The following is a 16,495-nucleotide window of genomic DNA, read 5'->3' on the forward strand; positions in this document are numbered from 1 at the left end:
TCTTCATACATTTTTGACCATTGGCTCAGATTTGAATGCGTACTGGCCATCTGAGCATCTCTGCCAGGCCACCCTATGTCTAGAGACTGTAGATTTAGAGAGTTTATAAACATTGTCAGTTCATCAATAAAGTGTGCTCGCTTCGGCAGCACATATACTAAAATTGGAACGATACAGAGAAGATTAGCATGGCCCCTGCGCAAGGATGACACGCAAATTCGTGAAGCGTTCCATATTTTTAACAGCTTTTAGGAGAGAAATCTTTTTTGTTTTCAAGACTAGTTGAAAAAATAAAGCAGGTCCCAGTGCTGTCCCCGTGATATGTATTTTTCAATTAGTCTCTCCTCAACATTTTTAATGTATTTGCTTTGCAGTAAAGAAGGTGCGCTCTATGTTCAGCTGCATTTAGCAAGGAAGCCTGCAGGACTTCTGGGACTTTTCTTTCTCTTTTTTAGCCTCACTGTCATTATTCTTCACCACCCCCAAATCTATACTGCTGCAGTGTTGTGTTGCTTTGTGGGAAGCAGGACAAAGAGAAGGGCAGGACCTTTGCAAATGAAGGCCTCAGGGATGTCTGGGAGTGCCTTTTTAGCAGTATTGTTAAAGTCCACCTTGCAACCGGATTGGTCGGGTAAGCTGAAAAACACCATGCCAGATTGGGCACCAGGTCTCTAGGCGCTTGGAGGACATATTGGGTCTACATCCCTCAGTTTCTGAGGTCCAAGAAATGTTCACCCTCTACCCTAATAGAGAGGTCTTGGCCGATCGTGGCCGAGAGGGGAAGAAGGTAGCAGTGCAAGATGCTTATGGTCCTTCTCTAACAATAGACCAACTTTCTCTCTCTCCTTACCTGTGGTTCTGCCTGGCTACTGGGGCTACCAGTTGTAAGCCTGCAGCCCACAGGGAGTTGGTTTGTTCCTCTCACTCATGTAAATGGGTAAGCATTCAAGTGCACACACCTGCCTACGTCCACAGACCTTCGCGCACACACACTTTTGTCAACAAGCTTTTTCGCAATTAAGAGTATCAGGGACCCATGTTGAAATACAAAAGCAGCACACCACGTGACGGCCATCACATAGAGTCCAGCAGCAAATGGGAAACGTTTAACTAGCCGTGGTCCTATTACTTGCGCTCTACCTGTGGAACAACTGCTGGATGAGTCCTGCTGGAGAATATTGAACCTACAACAAGTCTGAGGTAAATAAGAATTCCACAGGAATATAATCAAACAGGGACCTACAGCCCTTCCGAGCCAGATAGGAGTCGAACCTACAATCTTCTGATCCGTAGTCAGACGCGTTATCCATTGCGCCACTGGCCCTATGTAGACTTACGCATCCTTTTGTCCTTAAGTGGGCTAGAAAGTGTGTGTGTGAAGGCACAAGGAAACCCATCTGACCTCCTGGAAGTCTGTTCTGTGAGGTTTTCCCAAGTTTTACAAAGGACTTTAGGAGAAGGAAGCACCTAAAAGCTAGGCGAAATGGTCCTAGATCCAAGGAAATCTTTTAGATCGGGCTCAGTTTCTTAAATAGTTTGCATTAACATAATCAGTTCCAGGTCTGTGTGGGGCTGAGCTTGAGAACTCCTTAGTAAGTAGGCGTTTAAAAGAATAAGGGGTTTAATATTACAACACAGGCGAACATTCAGACACATTATCATAAGCTCACCTTGTCCAGGGATCCAAGCATGCTGCCTTTCCACTCTCAGAGCCCTTCACCTAACCTACTGTGCAGCTGTTTCACCTTTAATATCACTGTTCCACAGGCAGCGTGACGTCACAATGCTCCTTGTCTGTAGCCCGAACCAGGAGCCTTTGCAAACCTGGCATAATCTACATACTTACGGTGTGTTTAGTCTTGGACCACAAATGCAGTGAAGAATAATGGATTGCTACTCTTCATACATTTTTGACCATTGGCTCAGATTTGAATGCGTATTGGCCATCTGAGCATCTCTGCCAGGCCACCCTATGTCTAGAGACTGTAGATTTAGAGAGTTTATAAACATTGTCAGTTCATCAATAAAGTGTGCTCGCTTCGGCAGCACATATACTAAAATTGGAACGATACAGAGAAGATTAGCATGGCCCCTGCGCAAGGATGACACGCAAATTCGTGAAGCGTTCCATATTTTTAACAGCTTTTAGGAGAGAAATCTTTTTTGTTTTCAAGACTAATTGAAAAAATAAAGCAGGTCCCAGTGCTGTCCCCGTAATATGTATTTTTCAATTAGTCTCTCCTCAACATTTTTAATGTATTTGCTTTGCAGTAAAGAAGGTGCGCTCTATGTTCAGCTGCATTTAGCAAGGAAGCCTGCAGGACTTCTGGGACTTTTCTTTCTCTTTTTTAGCCTCACTGTCATTATTCTTCACCACCCCCAAATCTATACTGCTGCAGTGTTGTGTTGCTTTGTGGGAAGCAGGACAAAGAGAAGGGCAGGACCTATGCAAATGAAGGCCTCAGGGATGTCTGGGAGTGCCTTTTTAGCAGTATTGTTAAAGTCCACCTTGCAACCGGATTGGTCGGGTAAGCTGAAAAACACCATGCCAGATTGGGCACCAGGTCTCTAGGCGCTTGGAGGACATATTGGGTCTACATCCCTCAGTTTCTGAGGTCCAAGAAATGTTCACCCTCTACCCTAATAGAGAGGTCTTGGCCGATCGTGGCCGAGAGGGGAAGAAGGTAGCAGTGCAAGATGCTTATGGTCCTTCTCTAACAATAGACCAACTTTCTCTCTCTCCTTACCTGTGGTTCTGCCTGGCTACTGGGGCTACCAGTTGTAAGCCTGCAGCCCACAGGGAGTTGGTTTGTTCCTCTCACTCATGTAAATGGGTAAGCATTCAAGTGCACACACCTGCCTACGTCCACAGACCTTCGCGCACACACACTTTTGTCAACAAGCTTTTTCGCAATTAAGAGTATCAGGGACCCATGTTGAAATACAAAAGCAGCACACCACGTGACGGCCATCACATAGAGTCCAGCAGCAAATGGGAAACGTTTAACTAGCCGTGGTCCTATTACTTGCGCTCTACCTGTGGAACAACTGCTGGATGAGTCCTGCTGGAGAATATTGAACCTACAACAAGTCTGAGGTAAATAAGAATTCCACAGGAATATAATCAAACAGGGACCTACAGCCCTTCCGAGCCAGATAGGAGTCGAACCTACAATCTTCTGATCCGTAGTCAGACGCGTTATCCATTGCGCCACTGGCCCTATGTAGACTTACGCATCCTTTTGTCCTTAAGTGGGCTAGAAAGTGTGTGTGTGAAGGCACAAGGAAACCCATCTGACCTCCTGGAAGTCTGTTCTGTGAGGTTTTCCCAAGTTTTACAAAGGACTTTAGGAGAAGGAAGCACCTAAAAGCTAGGCGAAATGGTCCTAGATCCAAGGAAATCTTTTAGATCGGGCTCAGTTTCTTAAATAGTTTGCATTAACATAATCAGTTCCAGGTCTGTGTGGGGCTGAGCTTGAGAACTCCTTAGTAAGTAGGCGTTTAAAAGAATAAGGGGTTTAATATTACAACACAGGCGAACATTCAGACACATTATCATAAGCTCACCTTGTCCAGGGATCCAAGCATGCTGCCTTTCCACTCTCAGAGCCCTTCACCTAACCTACTGTGCAGCTGTTTCACCTTTAATATCACTGTTCCACAGGCAGCGTGACGTCACAATGCTCCTTGTCTGTAGCCCGAACCAGGAGCCTTTGCAAACCTGGCATAATCTACATACTTACGGTGTGTTTAGTCTTGGACCACAAATGCAGTGAAGAATAATGGATTGCTACTCTTCATACATTTTTGACCATTGGCTCAGATTTGAATGCGTATTGGCCATCTGAGCATCTCTGCCAGGCCACCCTATGTCTAGAGACTGTAGATTTAGAGAGTTTATAAACATTGTCAGTTCATCAATAAAGTGTGCTCGCTTCGGCAGCACATATACTAAAATTGGAACGATACAGAGAAGATTAGCATGGCCCCTGCGCAAGGATGACACGCAAATTCGTGAAGCGTTCCATATTTTTAACAGCTTTTAGGAGAGAAATCTTTTTTGTTTTCAAGACTAATTGAAAAAATAAAGCAGGTCCCAGTGCTGTCCCCGTAATATGTATTTTTCAATTAGTCTCTCCTCAACATTTTTAATGTATTTGCTTTGCAGTAAAGAAGGTGCGCTCTATGTTCAGCTGCATTTAGCAAGGAAGCCTGCAGGACTTCTGGGACTTTTCTTTCTCTTTTTTAGCCTCACTGTCATTATTCTTCACCACCCCCAAATCTATACTGCTGCAGTGTTGTGTTGCTTTGTGGGAAGCAGGACAAAGAGAAGGGCAGGACCTATGCAAATGAAGGCCTCAGGGATGTCTGGGAGTGCCTTTTTAGCAGTATTGTTAAAGTCCACCTTGCAACCGGATTGGTCGGGTAAGCTGGAAAACACCATGCCAGATTGGGCACCAGGTCTCTAGGCGCTTGGAGGACATATTGGGTCTACATCCCTCAGTTTCTGAGGTCCAAGAAATGTTCACCCTCTACCCTAATAGAGAGGTCTTGGCCGATCGTGGCCGAGAGGGGAAGAAGGTAGCAGTGCAAGATGCTTATGGTCCTTCTCTAATAATAGACCAACTTTCTCTCTCTCCTTACCTGTGGTTCTGCCTGGCTACTGGGGCTACCAGTTGTAAGCCTGCAGCCCACAGGGAGTTGGTTTGTTCCTCTCACTCATGTAAATGGGTAAGCATTCAAGTGCACACACCTGCCTACGTCCACAGACCTTCGCTCACACACACTTTTGTCAACAAGCTTTTTCGCAATTAAGTGTATCAGGGACCCATGTTGAAATACAAAAGCAGCACACCACGTGACGGTCATCACATAGAGTCCAGCAGCAAATGGGAAACGTTTAACTAGCCGTGGTCCTATTACTTGCGCTCTACCTGTGGAACAACTGCTGGATGAGTCCTGCTGGAGAATATTGAACCTACAACAAGTCTGAGGTAAATAAGAATTCCACAGGAATATAATCAAACAGGGACCTACAACCCTTCCGAGCCAGATAGGAGTCGAACCTACAATCTTCTGATCCGTAGTCAGACGCGTTATCCATTGCGCCACTGGCCCTATGTAGACTTACACATCCTTTTGTCCTTAAGTGGGCTAGAAAGTGTGTGTGTGTGTGTGTGTGTGAAGGCACAAGGAAACCCATCTGACCTCCTGGAAGTCTGTTCTGTGAGGTTTTCCCAAGTTTTACAAAGGACTTTAGGAGAAGGAAGCACCTAAAAGCTAGGCGAAATGGTCCTAGATCCAAGGAAATCTTTTAGATCAGGCTCAGTTTCTTAAATAGTTTGCATTAACATAATCAGTTCCAGGTCTGTGTGGGGCTGAGCTTGAGAACTCCTTAGTAAGTAGGCGTTTAAAAGAATGAAGGGGTTTAATATTACAACACAGGCGAACATTCAGACACATTATCATAAGCTCACCTTGTCCAGGGATCCAAGCATGCTGCCTTTCCACTCTCAGAGCCCTTCACCTAACCTACTGTGCAGCTGTTTCACCTTTAATATCACTGTTCCACAGGCAGCGTGACGTCACAATGCTCCTTGTCTGTAGCCCGAACCAGGAGCCTTTGCAAACCCCTGTGGGACGCTTGACCGACAAGGACTAATTGAATCAAGTCTCCTGCCTTGGACGTTGCTGTTACATGTTGCAGAGCATCTTCTTTTAATTTCCTTCAAGCCACATCTTGCCGGACCCGCTCCGCGGGTCCCGCTTCGAGGAAGGCGGACTCACAGCCTTAACGAGGGAAAGAGAGAGAAGCAGGGCTGCGAGCTGTTGCTGGCGCAGGACTACCTGTCCCAGGAGCGCCAGCAACCTCCCCACATTGAGACCAGCTGGGGCGCTCTCCCTGATGGCTCCTCCCTCGCACTAGCCGTGCTGATAAGCCTTTCACCCCCAGCTTACCGGTGGATTCCTCTCTGCCTTGGACGTTGCTGTTACATGTTGCAGAGCATCTTCTTTTAATTTCCTTCAAGCCACATCTTGCCGGACCCGCTCCGCGGGTCCCGCTTCGAGGAAGGCGGACTCACAGCCTTAACGAGGGAAAGAGAGAGAAGCAGGGCTGCGAGCTGTTGCTGGAGCAGGACTACCTGTCCCAGGAGCGCCAGCAACCTCCCCACATTGAGACCAGCTGGGGCGCTCTCCCTGACGGCTCCTCCCCCCTTAGCTCAAATAGCTCATTAGCAGTCGAAGGGTCCCGCTGCGCGGGAGCGCGCGGGAGGGCGCCGGGAGAAGCCCGGGACAAGGGCGGGACCGACTGCGACCGACAGAGACTGATAGAGGCTGGGCTGGGTCACACCCCTTTCATCTCTTATTTAGGATATTTCTGGTAACATTTATAACATTCATTACTATTCACACTGTTCAATATTATATCATTGTTAATCATAAGATTGTATTGTGACCCACAGTCGTCCACTCCCTTCATATATAAGATGACTACTAAGAAACTAAGATCCGGGCGAGTACTAGTTGGTAGAGCTTGTTCTAAAACCAAATCAAATCCTTTGCGAAATAGAAATGGGCCAGCTCTACAAGTAAAAAGTACATGCCAGTTATATTCATTATGGGACAAGGGTAAAGATAAAGTGGATCGAGAAGAAGTCAACTCTGAAAATACTATTATTAGTACTAAAGGTCAGGTACAAGACTCCTGTATGAATAAGATAGATAGTATTTCGCTAGGTATCACAGTTCCATCGCACCCCGAGGTGTTAACCTATAAGAATCAAGAACAAGATATAGTTCTCCCTCCAGAAACCCAAAATTTGGCAACTAAAGTGGTAGATCAAGGTTCTCCAGCAATAGTTATAGCTCATAATCCTTCTCCCTTTTTAAATAATGATCAAAATATATGTCCTGGTTCGTCTACCCCGCTGCATACTCCTTCAGAGGACTACACTCTTCCTGATATTAATCTTGAGTCCCAGAAAGTTTTAATTCAGAATCTTACCACAAGACAGGATATTATGGCTACTCCTGTGTTGCATCTATACAGCAGCACACCCTCTCATAAATCTGATTTTTCTACCCCAGAAATGAATCTATTTGTTAGTCCCTCCCACAACCAAAATCAAGATAATGATCGACATAATTCATATGCTCGAGAAAATAATGTAATCTCCGATTCCTTAACTACCCTAGAGCGACTAATTTCTTCTATTTTATTACTTTTGGAAAAATTAGTAAATGGATCAGACAACGTTTTTGATACAGTAACCCTGATCCTAAAGGCACTATTGAGTAATCATACAGGACTGGAAGATATCATCTATCCAAAAATAACAAATTCCCCTAAAAATTTAGGTGAGGAACAACAATACGAAATAAAGGATAAAATAATTACTGATCTGCCTACTGCGTCTGATCCTCTGGGTAAGACTAATACAGACTTTATAGCCCCGATCCACTCTCCCATTCAAAGGAATGGGAATTTAATTAAAAATAATTGTGCTGCTCTTATTGGACAAGAGATTAAGATATCTCCACTTATGGAGAATAAAGAGTGTAATACCTTACCTCCTATCTTTCCTATTTTTGTCCCCCAAACAAATAAGGAAACACTAAATCAGTTGGCCTTATTGGACAAAGTGCCTCCGTCAGATGAGAATAAATCCGAAATAATAGTATCTAAAAAACAACGAGGGAAAAAAAGAAAATTAAATCGTAGATTTTATAAAAAGAGACAACGGAAAATTATTTTTGAAAATGTTAAAGATTCCTTAATGAATAACTCCAATCTTGTGGATTCGGATCCTAATTTATCACATGAACAAGTGGCAAGTCCAAAGGTAATTTCTACAGTGGTACAACAAGAACCAATAAGCCATATAAATCAACAATATACTGATGTTCAACGTACCATTGTAAATGATTTAAACTTAATCCCCGCCTCTGATTCTGTTTCAAGAGCAATTCTTGATCCTTTGGCTATTCCTTTTTCACAAGTTGTTGTACCTGAAACTACATGTAAGACAGCCCCCAAGATTAGAGAACATGTAGATACTCTCTTTCTTGATTTTATTCCCATCTTTGATCCAGACCTTATTCTAAATAGATCTGTACTAGTTAATTGCTTTCAGGAAATAGAGAGTTTGAAATTAATCCATTCGGCAGATATAGACGTTGTAAATCTAATAACTTCGAAAAATGGAAAGATAGCTCGTGTGAAATTTTACTCTAAATTGGTATTAAATCATATTTTACAGTGGGCAGAAGAATTTCAAATAAGAGGAATCGATGTTGATACTTACATACCGGCCAAAATAGTCGGCCAAAATTGCAAAGGACTGTTAACCTATCAGGGGTTAAAAGCCTATTCTTCGGACAGTCTTCCTGTAAAGACTGAAGAGTTGAAAATACGGATATTAATAAATAAGCGGCAAGTGACAGTCAATAATTCGCTCCCGTTAAAACAGATTAGGGTAAAAGATGCCGACTTTGAGTGGAGTTGGTTACCCTCTATTCTGTCAAATAAATCGGGTCCTTCATCCGGAGTAAATCCTAATCTTTAGCGATAATTTAAAAATAATTTCATGGAACGTTGCTGGGTTAACCCAGAGTTCTGATAAATTGCTATTTTTAAACTCTTTAGATACAGATATAATCTGCTTACAGGAAACCTGGCTAATAGGGAACTTACCGGTTGTGAAAGATTATTATGTCCTGGAGAGTAGTGCCACTCCCTCTATAAGAGGTCGAGCGAAAGGTGGGCTAGCTTGTCTATTATCAAACAAAATTAAATGGAATTATACCCACTTTGCAGATCCGAATAAATTATTCCAGGCGATCACATTAACAAATTTCGTGAATGATGGTTTGAACAAATCAGTCATAATAATAAATGCTTACTTACCTCCTGACTTAAAATATAACTGTGGTATTAAGAAGATCTGCTCTTTTATCCTTAACTTACAGGAATCTTGTCCCCCCCCATACATTATACTGGTGGGTGATTTAAATGCAAAAATATCCAATGAAGCCTTAGAGTTATTCAGAAATAAAACAAAGGAGGAAATGTTCCAGATACCAAAAGCCATATTCCCAAAGAATATTAAAACAAATAAAAGAGGGAAATTAATCCTTGAGAGCTTAATCGAAGCAGACTGTATTATAGCTAATGGGAGGTTTTCCTCTGACAGCCCTGCTCATCTAACACATAAATCAGGGAATGGTGGTTCGATCTTGGATTACGTGATTGTCGATAGCACATTTTTTGGTTTTTTGAAGGACTTGATAGTGTTAGCTACCGATCTCAGTGATCATAATGTTTTGATTTTGAAGTTGAATGTATCATCTCCTCAAAAAAATCATTGGAAAACCGGGGATGATTTGTTGAACTTTAATATTAAAAACAGGAAGTGTTACTGGAACTCCGGGACTATTAAAAATCTTTCCAATTTACTGGAATATACAGTAGATAATTTAACTTTATGGAAAGGCAGAGAATTAGGCTGCTTTACGTCTTTTTTACAAACTTTAAAACTAAAAGCACAAAAGCCTCTAACAACTAAGGTAATGCCCAAAATTCCCTCTGATCTTCTTAATTTAAACAAGGAAATAAATAAGTTGGTAAGGGCCCAATACCTTTTTCCCTCCCTAGACCGTAGACAAAGAATCTCACTTCTGAAGAGGAGAAGAAATAGGCTGAAGGTCAGATTAAAACGTGAGAAGGAAGATGCTCTTTGGTGTAAACTACGTGAAGCAGCCAAGAGTGGTCGAACTAAGACCTTTTGGTCATTAATCGGGGAGGGTTGTGGGATGAGATCTAGACCTTCTCCGATATCAATAAATGAGCAGACTTGGGTAGATTTTGTTCAGGGTCTATATAATAGTAATGGTGAGGAGTTTGATCTTAATAAGTTGCAGGAAGATTTATGTCCTTATGATCCTCCTTCCGAATTAGAAATTGAAGCCGCAATTAAAGCTCTCCGTTCGTCCGGTGCCCTTGGCCCAGATGAAATTCCAATTTCAGTATTGAAAACTCATAGTGCCTTATGGGGAAAAATTTTATACCCTGTTTTTAAAGCTTGTTATAATAATGGCATTGTTCCACACTCTTGGAAAGGGAGCTTGTTAATCCCTATCTACAAAAAGGGCGCCAGGGATTCTCCTGAAAATTATAGACAAATAGCTCTCCTAGATGCTATAGGCAAGGTCTTCACCAAATGTCTATTGAATTCTATAAATGACTGGGTGACCATGTCCACAATTCTCCCACTAGAGCAGACTGGCTTTAGAAAACAACACGGTACCTTAGATAATTCTACTGCTCTCCAAATCTTGATTGAAAAATATGTCACAGTCCGTAGAGGAGGTATTTATGGAGCCTTTATTGACTTCTCTACGGCCTTTGATAAGGTGGAAAGAGTTTTGCTTTGGAGTAAGCTAATAAAGTTAGGAATGCCCCCGAGCTTATTGAAACTAGTTATCGCACTCCATACAGACACCTGGTGCAGAGTTCTAATGGGTGGTGATAGAGGTCTTTCCAAGATAATACCTACCAATAATGGGCTTAAACAGGGCTGCCTGCTGGCGCCCCTGTTATTTTCCCTATACATTGCTGATTTACCTAAAGCCATATTATCCACGAGCAATGGTATTGCCCCTGTATTAGGGGGATCTCCCATCGCATGCTTAATGTATGCCGACGATATTTTAATTCTGGATCTCACCCCAAAGGGTTTGAATAATCGCTTAAAAAGTTTGAACTCCTACTCCGAGGCCCACTTTTTAAAAATTAATACCTCAAAAAGCAAAATAATGTGCTTCTGTGGAAGGAGAAAATCTAAATACTGCGATTATTACTGGTCTGTCGGGGGTGAAAGACTAGAAGTAGTTAAATCCTACCCCTTCCTTGGGAAGATAGTCACGAGTAATCTATCAGAAAAAACCCATACAGAGAAAAATGGTAGGAAAGCTCTTGCTCAAGGGAAGAGTCTTATCTCCTTATACAAAGCGACAGGTCGGAGGCATTTTTCCATATTGCTCGAAGTCTATCGGGCAAAAATCCCCGCATCTCTAATCTACGGACTGGAAATAGTGGACATGGCATGCTGGAAATTCCTGGATTCTATTGAAGGAAGAATTCTTCGTAATTTAGCCTCTGTAAATACTGCAAGCTCTACGTCTTCGTTACGACAAGAGTTTGGTTTGCGTAGTGCACGGTCCCAGGCAGTTGCGAGTGTGGTGCGATGGGTTTTTAATATTGCTGAAGGAAAGCCTGGCACCCTGAGGTTTCTAATAAAAAATGAGTTGTTGGGTTCCTATAATGTTTACTCTTCTATTGTAAGGAACTTCAGACAGGCAATTTCTTTATTACAGATAGATGAACAAAGTCTTTTTACACTATCAGCTCCCCAACTAAAGTTATCTTTAAAGACCTCGTCTTGGGAGTTGAGTTTTAGAGCTGACAGTACGATCCGAAATTCTAAGAGAGGAATGTTCTCCTTCGGTAACTCTTGTGAAATTAAAAAACTTCAACCATATTTAGGTTGGAATCTTCCTCATGCAGTTAGGCGATTTATTTTTTTGTTGAGATATGATTTACTTCCATTGAATTGTTTATTGTTTAAATGGCATGGCGGTACAGATATCTGTGATCTTTGTAAACTTTATTCCTAGGATTTATACCATGTTGTTTTTGTTTGCCCAGCCCTTATGGTACACAGACGTAAATGGTTAAAACCTTTGTGTTTTCAGCTGGGTATTTTTACTGCTTATGATTTCATTGTAGCTATGTTTAATCCTCCTAACGAAATGTTTTGTTTTAAATTGTTCTCTTTCTTTAAATGTTTTTTAACACTGTATTGACACTTCTATTTAATTATGTAATTAATGTTGTTTTTTCGTTTTTGATAAACTGTTATGTGGATCTCGACAGAGTTCCGTTATCATAAAAAAATAAACTTGAAACTTGAAACTTGAGCCTTTGCAAACCTGGCATAATCTACATACTTACGGTGTGTTTAGTCTTGGACCACAAATGCAGTGAAGAATAATGGATTGCTACTCTTCATACATTTTTGACCATTGGCTCAGATTTGAATGCGTATGGGCCATCTGAGCATCTCTGCCAGGCCACCCTATGTCTAGAGATTGTAGATTTAGAGAGTTTATAAACATTGTCAGTTCATCAATAAAGTGTGCTCGCTTCGGCAGCACATATACTAAAATTGGAACGATACAGAGAAGATTAGCATGGCCCCTGCGCAAGGATGACACGCAAATTCGTGAAGCGTTCCATATTTTTAACAGCTTTTAGGAGAGAAATCTTTTTTGTTTTCAAGACTAATTGAAAAAATAAAGCAGGTCCCAGTGCTGTCCCCGTGATATGTATTTTTCAATTAGTCTCTCCTCAACATTTTTAATGTATTTGCTTTGCAGTAAAGAAGGTGCGCTCTATGTTCAGCTGCATTTAGCAAGGAAGCCTGCAGGACTTCTGGGACTTTTCTTTCTCTTTTTTAGCCTCACTGTCATTATTCTTCACCACCCCCAAATCTATACTGCTGCAGTGTTGTGTTGCTTTGTGGGAAGCAGGACAAAGAGAAGGGCAGGGCCTATGCAAATGAAGGCCTCAGGGATGTCTGGGAGTGCCTTTTTAGCAGTATTGTTAAAGTCCACCTTGCAACCGGATTGGTCGGGTAAGCTGAAAAACACCATGCCAGATTGGGCACCAGGTCTCTAGGCGCTTGGAGGACATATTGGCTCTACATCCCTCAGTTTCTGAGGTCCAAGAAATGTTCACCCTCTACCCTAACAGAGAGGTCTTGGCCGATCGTGGCTGAGAGGGGAAGAAGGTAGCAGTGCAAGATGCTTATGGGCCTTCTCTAATAATGGACCAACTTTCTCTCTCTCTCCTTACCTGTGGTTCTGCCTGGCTACTGGGGCTACCAGTTGTAAGCCTGCAGCCCACAGGGAGTTGGTTTGTTCCTCTCACACATGTAAATGGGTAAGCATTCAAGTGCACACACCTGCCTACGTCCACAGACCCTCGCACACACACACTTTTGTCAACAAGCTTTTTCGCAATTAAGAGTATCAGGGACCCATGTTGAAATACAAAAGCTTATTTAACAACAAGGGGTGGTGATGGACAGAGTTTCTGAATTAAGCAGAATACTCTCACCCAGTCAAGAGATCAGGGCTAGATCCAACACCGTTTTTTAGCTCACTGCACCATCCCAGCTCAGAACCTGGCTATATGCAAATTAGTCTGTTCCAGTCCCAGTGCATGATGGGAACAGGGCAAACCAAACTAGCAAGCCAATTCTTACCCTGGGAAGGAAACAAGCTCCCGGGGACCGGTTTCTGGCATTTCAGCCGTCGTCGGCCCGGTTTGCTTGAATCCTGATGGTGCAATGAGCAAGGGACTCACATCTGAGTATACCCTTCCACGCTTAGGGTGGACAAAATATTTAACAACAAGGGGTGGTGATGGACAGAGTTTCTGAATTAATCAGAATACTCTCACCCAGTCAAGAGATCAGGGGTAGATCCAACACCGTTTTTTAGCTCACTGCACCATCCCAGCTCAGAACCTGGCTATATGCAAATTAGTCTGTTCCTGTCCCAGTGCATGATGGGAACAGGGCAAACCAAACTACCAAGCCAATTCTTACCCTGGGAAGGAAACAAGCTCCCGGGTACCGGTTTCTGGCATTTCAGCCGTCGTCGGCCCGGTTTGCTTGAATCCTGATGGTGCAATGAGCAAGGGACTCACATCTGAGTATACCCTTCCACGCTTAGGGTGGACAAAATATTTAACAACAAGGGGTGGTGATGGACAGAGTTTCTGAATTAAGCAGAATACTCTCACCCAGTCAAGAGATCAGGGCTAGATCCAACACCGTTTTTTAGCTCACTGCACCATCCCAGCTCAGAACCTGGCTATATGCAAATTAGTCTGTTCCTGTCCCAGTGCATGATGGGAACAGGGCAAACCAAACTACCAAGCCAATTCTTACCCTGGGAAGGAAACAAGCTCCCGGGGACCGGTTTCTGGCATTTCAGCCGTCGTCGGCCCGGTTTGCTTGAATCCTGATGGTGCAATGAGCAAGGGACTCACATCTGAGTATACCCTTCCACGCTTAGGGTGGACAAAATATGGATGGGGCAGTGAGATAAATAACGGTGATGGATCAAGCCCTGATCTTTGGACTGGGTAAGAGTGGTCTGTTTAACTCAGACACTCTGTTCATCACCACCCCCTTTTCTAAATCGTTTTTGGCCACTATAGGTGTGGCAGGGTATACTCAGACATGAGTCCCTTTCTCACTGCTCCATCAGGATTCAAGCAAGCCGGGCCGAAGAAGGCTGAAATGCCAGAAACCGGTCCCCGGTAGCTTGTCTCCTTTCTGGTGAAGAATTGGCTTGGTAGTTTAGTCTGCCCTGTTCCCATGATGCACTGGGCCAGGGACAGACTGATTTGCATATAGCCAGGTTCTGAGCTGGGATGGGGCAGTGAGATAAATAACGGTGATGGATCAAGCCCTGATCTTTGGACTGGGTAAGAGTGGTCTGTTTAACTCAGACACTCTGTTCATCACCACCCCCTTTTCTAAATCGTTTTTGGCCACTATAGGTGTGGCAGGGTATACTCAGACATGAGTCCCTTTCTCACTGCTCCATCAGGATTCAAGCAAGCCGGGCCGAAGAAGGCTGAAATGCCAGAAACCGGTCCCCGGTAGCTTGTCTCCTTTCTGGTGAAGAATTGGCTTGGTAGTTTAGTCTGCCCTGTTCCCATGATGCACTGGGCCAGGGACAGACTGATTTGCATATAACCAGGTTCTGAGCTGGGATGGGGCAGTGAGATAAATAACGGTGATGGATCAAGCCCTGATCTTTGGACTGGGTAAGAGTGGTCTGTTTAACTCAGACACTCTGTTCATCACCACCCCCTTTTCTAAATTGTTTTTGGCCACTATAGGTGTGGCAGGGTATACTCAGACATGAGTCCCTTTCTCACTGCTCCATCAGGATTCAAGCAAGCCGGGCCGAAGAAGGCTGAAATGCCAGAAACCGGTCCCCGGTAGCTTGTCTCCTTTCTGGTGAAGAATTGGCTTGGTAGTTTAGTCTGCCCTGTTCCCATGATGCACTGGGCCAGGGACAGACTGATTTGCATATAGCCAGGTTCTGAGCTGGGATGGGGCAGTGAGATAAATAACGGTGATGGATCAAGCCCTGATCTTTGGACTGGGTAAGAGTGGTCTGTTTAACTCAGACACTCTGTTCATCACCACCCCCTTTTCTAAATCGAAATACAAAAGCAGCACACCACGTGACGGCCATCATATAGAGTCCAGCAGCAAATGGGAAACGTTTAACTAGCCGTGGTCCTATTACTTGCGCTCTACATGTGGAACAACTGCTGGATGAGTCCTGCTGGAGAATATTGAACCTACAACAAGTCTGAGGTAAATAAGAATTCCACAGGAATATAATCAAACAGGGACCTACAACCCTTCCAAGCCAGATAGGAGTCGAACCTACAATCTTCTGATCCGTAGTCAGACGCGTTATCCATTGCGCCACTGGCCCTATGTAGACTTACGCATCCTTTTGTCCTTAAGTGGGCTAGAAAGTGTGTGTGTGTGTGTGTGTGAAGGCACAACGAAACCCATCTGACCTCCTGGAAGTCTGTTCTGTGAGGTTTTCCCAAGTTTTACAAAGGACTTTAGGAGAAGGAAGCACCTAAAAGCTAGGCGAAATGGTCCTAGATCCAAGGAAATCTTTTAGATCAGGCTCAGTTTCTTAAATAGTTTGCATTAACATAATCAGTTCCAGGTCTGTGTGGGGCTGAGCTTGAGAACTCCTTAGTAAGTAGGCGTTTAAAAGAATAAGGGGTTTAATATTACAACACAGGCGAACATTCAGACACATTATCATAAGCTCACCTTGTCCAGGGATCCAAGCATGCTGCCTTTCCACTCTCAGAGCCCTTCACCTAACCTACTGTGCAGCTGTTTCACCTTTAATATCACTGTTCCACAGGCAGCGTGACGTCACAATGCTCCTTGTCTGTAGCCCGAACCAGGAGCCTTTGCAAACCTGGCATAATCTACATACTTACGGTGTGTTTAGTCTTGGACCACAAATGCAGTGAAGAATAATGGATTGCTACTCTTCATACATTTTTGACCATTGGCTCAGATTTGAATGCGTATTGGCCATCTGAGCATCTCTGCCAGGCCACCCTATGTCTAGAGACTGTAGATTTAGAGAGTTTATAAACATTGTCAGTTCATCAATAAAGTGTGCTCGCTTCGGCAGCACATATACTAAAATTGGAACGATACAGAGAAGATTAGCATGGCCCCTGCGCAAGGATGACACGCAAATTCGTGAAGCGTTCCATATTTTTAAAAGCTTTTAGGAGAGAAATCTTTTTTGTTTTCAAGACTAATTGAAAAAATAAAGCAGGTCCCAGTGCTGTCCCCGTAAT

The 16,495-nt window shown here is 43.4% G+C and overlaps 8 non-coding genes across 8 annotated transcripts; 5 read left to right on the forward strand and 3 right to left on the reverse strand.

Annotated features, from left to right (window-relative positions):
- The first annotated feature begins 133 nt into the window (after positions 1–133).
- On the forward strand, positions 134–240 carry LOC147705541 (U6 spliceosomal RNA). Its single transcript, XR_015298142.1, has one exon. It is a non-coding gene; the product is annotated as a U6 spliceosomal RNA (small nuclear RNA).
- A 1,011-nt stretch (positions 241–1,251) lies between these two features.
- TRNAR-ACG (transfer RNA arginine (anticodon ACG)) lies at positions 1,252–1,324 on the reverse strand. The gene has a single exon. It is a non-coding gene; the product is annotated as a tRNA-Arg (tRNA).
- A 706-nt stretch (positions 1,325–2,030) lies between these two features.
- Positions 2,031–2,137, forward strand: LOC147705543 (U6 spliceosomal RNA). Its single transcript, XR_015298143.1, has one exon. It is a non-coding gene; the product is annotated as a U6 spliceosomal RNA (small nuclear RNA).
- Positions 2,138–3,148: 1,011 nt separating this feature from the next.
- Positions 3,149–3,221, reverse strand: TRNAR-ACG (transfer RNA arginine (anticodon ACG)). The gene has a single exon. It is a non-coding gene; the product is annotated as a tRNA-Arg (tRNA).
- A 706-nt stretch (positions 3,222–3,927) lies between these two features.
- Positions 3,928–4,034, forward strand: LOC147705545 (U6 spliceosomal RNA). The gene has a single exon (XR_015298144.1). It is a non-coding gene; the product is annotated as a U6 spliceosomal RNA (small nuclear RNA).
- Positions 4,035–5,045: 1,011 nt separating this feature from the next.
- TRNAR-ACG (transfer RNA arginine (anticodon ACG)) lies at positions 5,046–5,118 on the reverse strand. Its single transcript has one exon. It is a non-coding gene; the product is annotated as a tRNA-Arg (tRNA).
- Positions 5,119–12,197: 7,079 nt separating this feature from the next.
- On the forward strand, positions 12,198–12,304 carry LOC147705547 (U6 spliceosomal RNA). The gene has a single exon (XR_015298146.1). It is a non-coding gene; the product is annotated as a U6 spliceosomal RNA (small nuclear RNA).
- Positions 12,305–16,307: 4,003 nt separating this feature from the next.
- Positions 16,308–16,414, forward strand: LOC147705548 (U6 spliceosomal RNA). Its single transcript, XR_015298147.1, has one exon. It is a non-coding gene; the product is annotated as a U6 spliceosomal RNA (small nuclear RNA).
- The last annotated feature ends 81 nt before the right edge of the window (positions 16,415–16,495 follow it).

This window comes from Lissotriton vulgaris, chromosome 7 (assembly GCF_964263255.1).
Source record: "Lissotriton vulgaris chromosome 7, aLisVul1.2, whole genome shotgun sequence".
Classification (NCBI taxonomy): Eukaryota; Metazoa; Chordata; class Amphibia; order Caudata; family Salamandridae; genus Lissotriton; species Lissotriton vulgaris.